Source organism: Diabrotica virgifera, chromosome 4 (assembly GCF_917563875.1).
Source record: "Diabrotica virgifera virgifera chromosome 4, PGI_DIABVI_V3a".
Taxonomy (NCBI): domain Eukaryota; kingdom Metazoa; phylum Arthropoda; class Insecta; order Coleoptera; family Chrysomelidae; genus Diabrotica; species Diabrotica virgifera.
This window is the reverse complement of record NC_065446.1, coordinates 194,890,676-194,897,410: the sequence shown is the minus strand read 5'-3', so window position 1 is coordinate 194,897,410 and position 6,735 is coordinate 194,890,676.

Here is a 6,735-nt window from a genome sequence, read left to right as displayed (position 1 = left end):
TATTAAATATGATAATACCAGGGAATGACCAAAATCGTTACCTACAATTTTATCAAAGGTTGGCATCGCGGATTCCAAATAATTAATGTATTTTTAAGTGCTGACCATCCAAACTTGTGGAAATTTAATTCCGCACTAAAACGACAACAAACTTTAAATGAACTAAAAATTGAACAGTACATAAGTGGCGAACAATCTCAGGTGGACGTTCAATAAACACTTATGAACCACAAATTAATATCTGGGACTATTTCACTAGACTGTCTTTAACTGATAAAACGGCATAACAACGCTTCGATTCCTACTGACAAAACTGCTTAACGACGTGAAATCTCAGCGACAAAATTATGACAGATCCGTCACGAAAGTGTATGGTAATAACTAAAGACCGGATTATATGTTCCTGATTTGACTGAAATATGTGCATATATATGTCTGAAATATGAGTAAAATATGTTGAAAATATTCCCTAAAAGTTTAAAATATGTTCCAAATATGTGGAATATGTGAAAAACATTTTAAAGTAACAAGAAAATATGCATTAAAAAATGTATAAAAGTTTTATTAAATAACGGTAAGTACATATATTGACAAAATTAACCTAAATATACGAATGTATACCTATTTAGTACCTATTACTATTACTTACGTTTCTACATTTTATTCCTTCTTATAAAAACAATTCACAATCAAATGTTTTTAAATATTTTCAATAGTAAAATTATGCCGCCTATCCGTTAGTAGTAATTTGTATGTTGAAAATCTTTGTTCAACATCAACTGATGTGATTGGTGCAAACATTAACAATCTCCGCATTTAAATTGGTATTGACATCAAAATCGCCACAAATAATTTGGTTTGCTTCCTGTAATAATAATTTTAAATCACTATTTTTCTGTAAAGTTTCAATCCATTTTTTATTTATTGATTGTCCAATTCTTCCAGAAACTTCTTCAGCGTTTTCCTTAAATTTCTGAATTAAATTAAGGGACTCTTGTAGTGGAAACGATTCAGTTTCAAGATTGAGGATGGTTTTATAAACAAATTCATAATTCGATTTAATAAAACAAAGCTCATTGTGCAGTGATCTGTTTTCTAAACTTGATTTGCATTTTGAAATCGCACCAATATTTGTTTCTTCAAAACATAAAATTAGTTCTTTTATAGGGAGAAAATGTTCCGCATAAAAACAGGCAGCTTTTAAATATGTTCCCTAACTTGTGATTATAGGCTCCGGTGGCAAAGGAGTATTTGGTAATTTTTCTTTATATATCTGAATCCTTAAAGGCGATTTTACAAATATTTTCTTCACGTTGCTAATTAAACTATTAAATGTAGGAAATGAATTTCGAATTTCTTCCGCCACTCTGTCTAAACCATGCACCAAACACGTCACATGAATTAAATTGGGATATAAAACTTTTAGTTGTTGGTCAGATTTGACCATGTATGACGCAGCATCGGAAACCATAAGCAAGATTTTGTTAGCTGGAACAATGTCGGGAAGGAAAAAGTTCATGAATGCATCATTTATAAACCTAACCATTGTTACATGGTTAACTGTGTCAAGCTGTTTACAGCGAAAAATATGTCAAAATATGCCAAAATATGTTAAAAATATGCCAAAATATGTTAAAAATATGTCAAACGGTCGAAAATATGTTAAAAAACAGAAAATATTCTAAATATGTAAAATTAAATTAGTGTCAAACGCCTTTAATTATCATAATTCGTCCACATCCTGAAGCGTTTGATTGTATCTTTGATGGTTATCGATATGCAAAAAACATATAATCCGGTCTTTAGTAATAACAAATAAATAAAGATTATATTTCGTTGATATAGTGCATTAATTGTCTCGTGAAATAGTCTTGTCGAATATCATTCGAGAGAAAATTATTTCTGGCAAAATTTTCTCCTGGTTTCATTCAAGTTCGTTGCCTTTTGGTAATTTTCGCTTATAGTCTGGGCTGATTATCGGAGAATAGGCCATTTTTGGGAAAAGTTATTTACCAGAAATTTTATTGCTGGAATCGAATCTTATGATTGTGTATATTAATAATATAGATATGCAAAGTCCGCAGATAGTGTGCTACTTTTTTTATAAACAAAATGGCGCCCGAAAATCGTGTTTTTTTCAATTTTTGCTCTATAACTCCAAAGATTTCAACTTTAGACCAAAAATACTCAAATAAAAATTCACCGCAATTAAATTCTGCATAGAGACGTGTTTTTTCCGATTTACTTTGACGAAAACTTTCCCCGGAAAAAGCGGGTTTTTCTAACAAAATCATTAATTTTCAACTAAACTTTTAGTTAAGTAGTTGTTAATCAATAATTAAATAACTTGGTAACGTAAAAGACCTCCGTATATATTATAATTCCAGAAGTCTATGGAAATTAAATGAACAGTTTAGCAACAATTAAAATATTAATTAAAAATTTACGGTCGTTATAATAACGACAATAATTATGATGCATAAGAATAACTATGATTTTTTCATAAAAAGGCACTATACCTATCTAATGTACTTTAAAGAATTGACATTGGACTATTTAAGCGGCCTCAGGAATATTTTAAAATTATAAACAATGTTTTGGCTTATAAACAAATAGAATATCTCGGGAAATATTAAACTAAATTAAATTATGAAAACGGTATTCGAAAGACAGCCGCAGGATACTTCTTCGAAAAGAAAAAAATGTTTAATTATGATGAGTGGTTCCTGAGATACAACCGGTCAAAGTTGACCGAAATTTACGGCAAAGATATAAACAATAGGATCATAATTTTCAAACCATCACCTTTTTATTTTTGTCCTCTTTCTCCACACCAATTTTCATATCTTTAAAATCCTCATAACATATATTATTATAATAAAAACTATCGATAATACGTGTGAAAATCGCCAAAAATAGCAAAATTCCAATCAAAAATTAGGTTGGAGAAAATGTAACCCTCAAAGTTCAAAATCGGTATACGTTAAAAAAATGTATTTTCTCGGCTTCCCATGGAGCAATTTCCTTCATTCTTTTTTGTTCCCAAGTAACTCGAGTAGAGCCATCGAACTAACGCATTATTAAATGTCAAACTTGCTTTTGTTTTGTTATAATAAATTTATTTATTTATTATAACACAATATTTTAATTTGTTTAAATAAAAATTGTTTAAATATTTATACAACTTTCAAATGAGAATATTTATGTTTTTAACTTTAAAAGGTACACTTGTAGTAAGTTCATCTAAAAAAAAGAATACAACTGGAAAAAATATGTAATTTTCTGTTCTTATAAATAAATTAATCTATTGTAGCGGAAGAGAAATCTTGGCCGATCCCCGTATAACAGTAAACACCTCGAGAATGACGTAATCGGATGTGCTAGGCCTCGCCGGAGAATTCTGGAAGGTACGTCACGTAGGCGGAACAAGCCGATAGCTCGAGATGGGAGTCGATTGTTCCAGAATAACAACTGGGTATAAATACGGGCATATTTTGTGAATAAGTTTAGTGTATAAGATAAATTCGTCTGTAACTTATATAAATAAAGTCGTATATAAATTACGAACCGCTAGTTTTATTGTAATTAGAAGTAATTACACTAATCACGCTACAGTTGGTGTCGGTGTTCGGTAAACTTAGTGCGATATAAATAAGTGAATTACAGAGAGACTTTAAAAGACTTTTGAACTTTATTCGTCGGGAATAACCGGAGTGCGTTGATTGTTCGGTATTCGGAAAGACTTAAAAGACATTGTGAAAAGTACGTGTGTGCCGACTAAAGATGTTGCTAGAAGAACTCTCGCTAAAACAGCTCCGTGAACAATTAGAAGAGAAGATCAAAGAATTAGAGAGCATGATAACCGATACAAAAGTGCAACCGTCAGTTAATGCAGTAGCTTTAGATCCTGTAGTGAAAGATGAACTACCGAGAGACGAAACGTCGCATAATATGAGATTCAAATTACCACCATTCGATGGAAAGTCCTCTTGGTCCATATATCTTAGACAATTTGAAGCTATTGCGACCGCCAATCATTGGACCGAACAGGAAAAGGCTGTTTCCTTGACTGCTGCTTTACGAGGTGATGCTGCAGATATATTAAGGTCAATTCCCAAGGGTCAAGAAAATTGTTACCAGACCTTGTTCACTCGTCTAGAAAAACGCTATGGAGATGCCCATCTACAACAAGTATACAAAGCACAACTGCGAAGTAGAAGTCAACGAGCAAGTGAGAATCTGCAAGAATTTGAAGCAGATGTGGCTCGTGTGGTGCGGTTGGCTTATCCAGAGGTGCCAGACAGCGTTTTAGAAGAAATTGCAGTAGATACCTTCGTCAATGGGCTGAAAGATAATGAACTACAGAAAGCTTTACGACTAGCAAGGCCGAAAGTTTTAGATGAAGCACTTGCTATTGCCTTGGAACACGAAGCAGCTAGCCAAGCTTCACGAAACAATCGAGTAATAACCGTGGAAAAAGGCGATAAGAGAAAAGATGAACGTTTGGTGGAAATGGTACGGAGGGTGATTCGTGACACGATGCCGAAGAGACGCATGAAGAGGGCTGGAAGAGTTGGTTCAAATACAGATGCTTCCTCGATACGGCCATGCAGTGAAAGTTGTAATCACCGGCTTAAAGTAGATGAACAGCTTTGCCCTGTGAGACGAACTACCGTCGTTAATGAGCAATGGCAGCCACAACAGTTACAAGAAGCCCAAGAAGACGATCCATGTATAAAAAGAGTATTGGATTGGATGCGTCGAGGTGAGAGACCTAGTTGGCAAAACATTAGTGCATGTAGTCCGGAAGTCAAGGCCTACTGGAGCCAATGGAATTGCCTGATACTAAAAGATGATCTTCTGTACAGAACCTTTGAGAACGATGATGGTACAGAATCTAAGCTTCAGTTGATTGTACCTAAAAGTAAAGTGTCAGAAGTATTGCGTCAGTTGCATGACGGTACATCAGGTGGACACTTTGGTATTACGAAGACTCTGCAAAAGGTTCGAGAACGGTTCTATTGGGTGAACTGTAAAGATGATGTAAGAAGATGGTGCCAGAAATGTCAACTGTGTGCATCCGGTAATGGTCCAGTTGGTAAAAAGAGAGCACCCATGAGACAGTACAATGTTGGCAGTCCTATGGAAAGAGTAGCAATCGACATTGCAGGTCCATTTCCAGAAACTGATGCTGGAAATAAATACATCCTGGTAGCCATGGATTATTTTACGAAATGGACCGAGGCCTATGCATTACCAAATCAAGAAGCTGCTACCGTTGCAGAGGTACTTGTTAAAGAATTCTTCAGCCGATTTGGTGTTCCCTTGGAGATCCACTCCGACCAAGGGCGAAACTTTGAGTCAGCTCTTTTCCAAAACGTTTGTAAATTGATTGGTGCCAATAAGACCAGAACAACACCCCTGCATCCTCAATCAGATGGGATGGTCGAGAGGATGAACCGAACGATGGGTAAACACTTGTCCAAAGTTGTATCTGAACATCAGCGAGATTGGGACCAACACATTCATTTATTCCTGATGGCCTACCGCTCGGCCGTAAATGAAACTACAGGTCAAACACCAACCTGCCTGATGTTGGGTCGTGAAGTTCGGTTGCCCTGCGACCTAGAGTTTGGCTGCGGACCTTCCGAGGAACATGTTGCAGGCGAAGACTACGTTGACCGCCTGAAATTACGAATGAACAACATTCATGAACTTGCCCGACAACACATCCAGATAGCCAGTGACAGAATGAAAGATCAATATGATTCTCGATGCAAGAATGAAAGCTTCGAAGTAGGTGATCTTGTCTGGCTTTATAATCCGCAACGTCGTCGAGGCTTATGTCCTAAACTGCAAAGACAATGGGAAGGTCCATATGAAGTTAAGAAGAAAATAAATGACGTAATATATAGAATTAAGAAGTTGCCAAACGGTAAACCAAAAGTTATTCACATAAATCGTCTTGCACCATATGCTGGCTCAAATGAAATAGAAGAAGCACGAGTCCTCCAACAGGAGATGAAAGATGTCGCACAGCCAAGTTTTAATCAATTTATGTCAAATTACGCAGCGAGAAAGAGTGCTAGATTCGGCGTGACCACAGAAGTTCAGCAAGATCTGTTTGTTGTTCCAGAAAACGTCTCTCTGGCCCACTGTGTTGCCCAAGACCTCGAGATGACTAAAGGAATATCGTCCGTATTCAATAGAAAGTTCGGCCGCCTGGACGAGTTAAGAAATCAGCAGCCTAAAATTGGAAGAGTACTGCGATTGGAAGATGGTCCTCGATCTTTGCTGTATATGGTGACCAGAAAGTCTTATACGGACACGCCAAGCTACGAGAACATATGGCGTGCTCTAACTAATTTGAAGAAAATCGTGTGTAATTATGACATCAAAAATTTGGCTTTACCAAAAATAGGCCATGCAGTAGAAAATCTGGATTGGAAGATTGTGAGAAGCATGCTTGAAGTGGTCTTCAGAGGAACTGGTGTACAAATCACTGTGTGTTGCATGAACCCGAAGATGTCGTACCCTTCAAAGACAGTAGACTGTTATTTCTTCTTGAAGGGTGTATGCAGAGCTGGAGAGTCGTGTAGATTCCGCCATCCTGGGCCTTCATTTAGAGTTGCTGATCGAGACGCTCAGATCTTAAGAGGGGAGCAGTGTAGCGGAAGAGAAATCTTGGCCGATCCCCGTATAACAGTAAACACCTCGAGAATGACGTAATCGGAT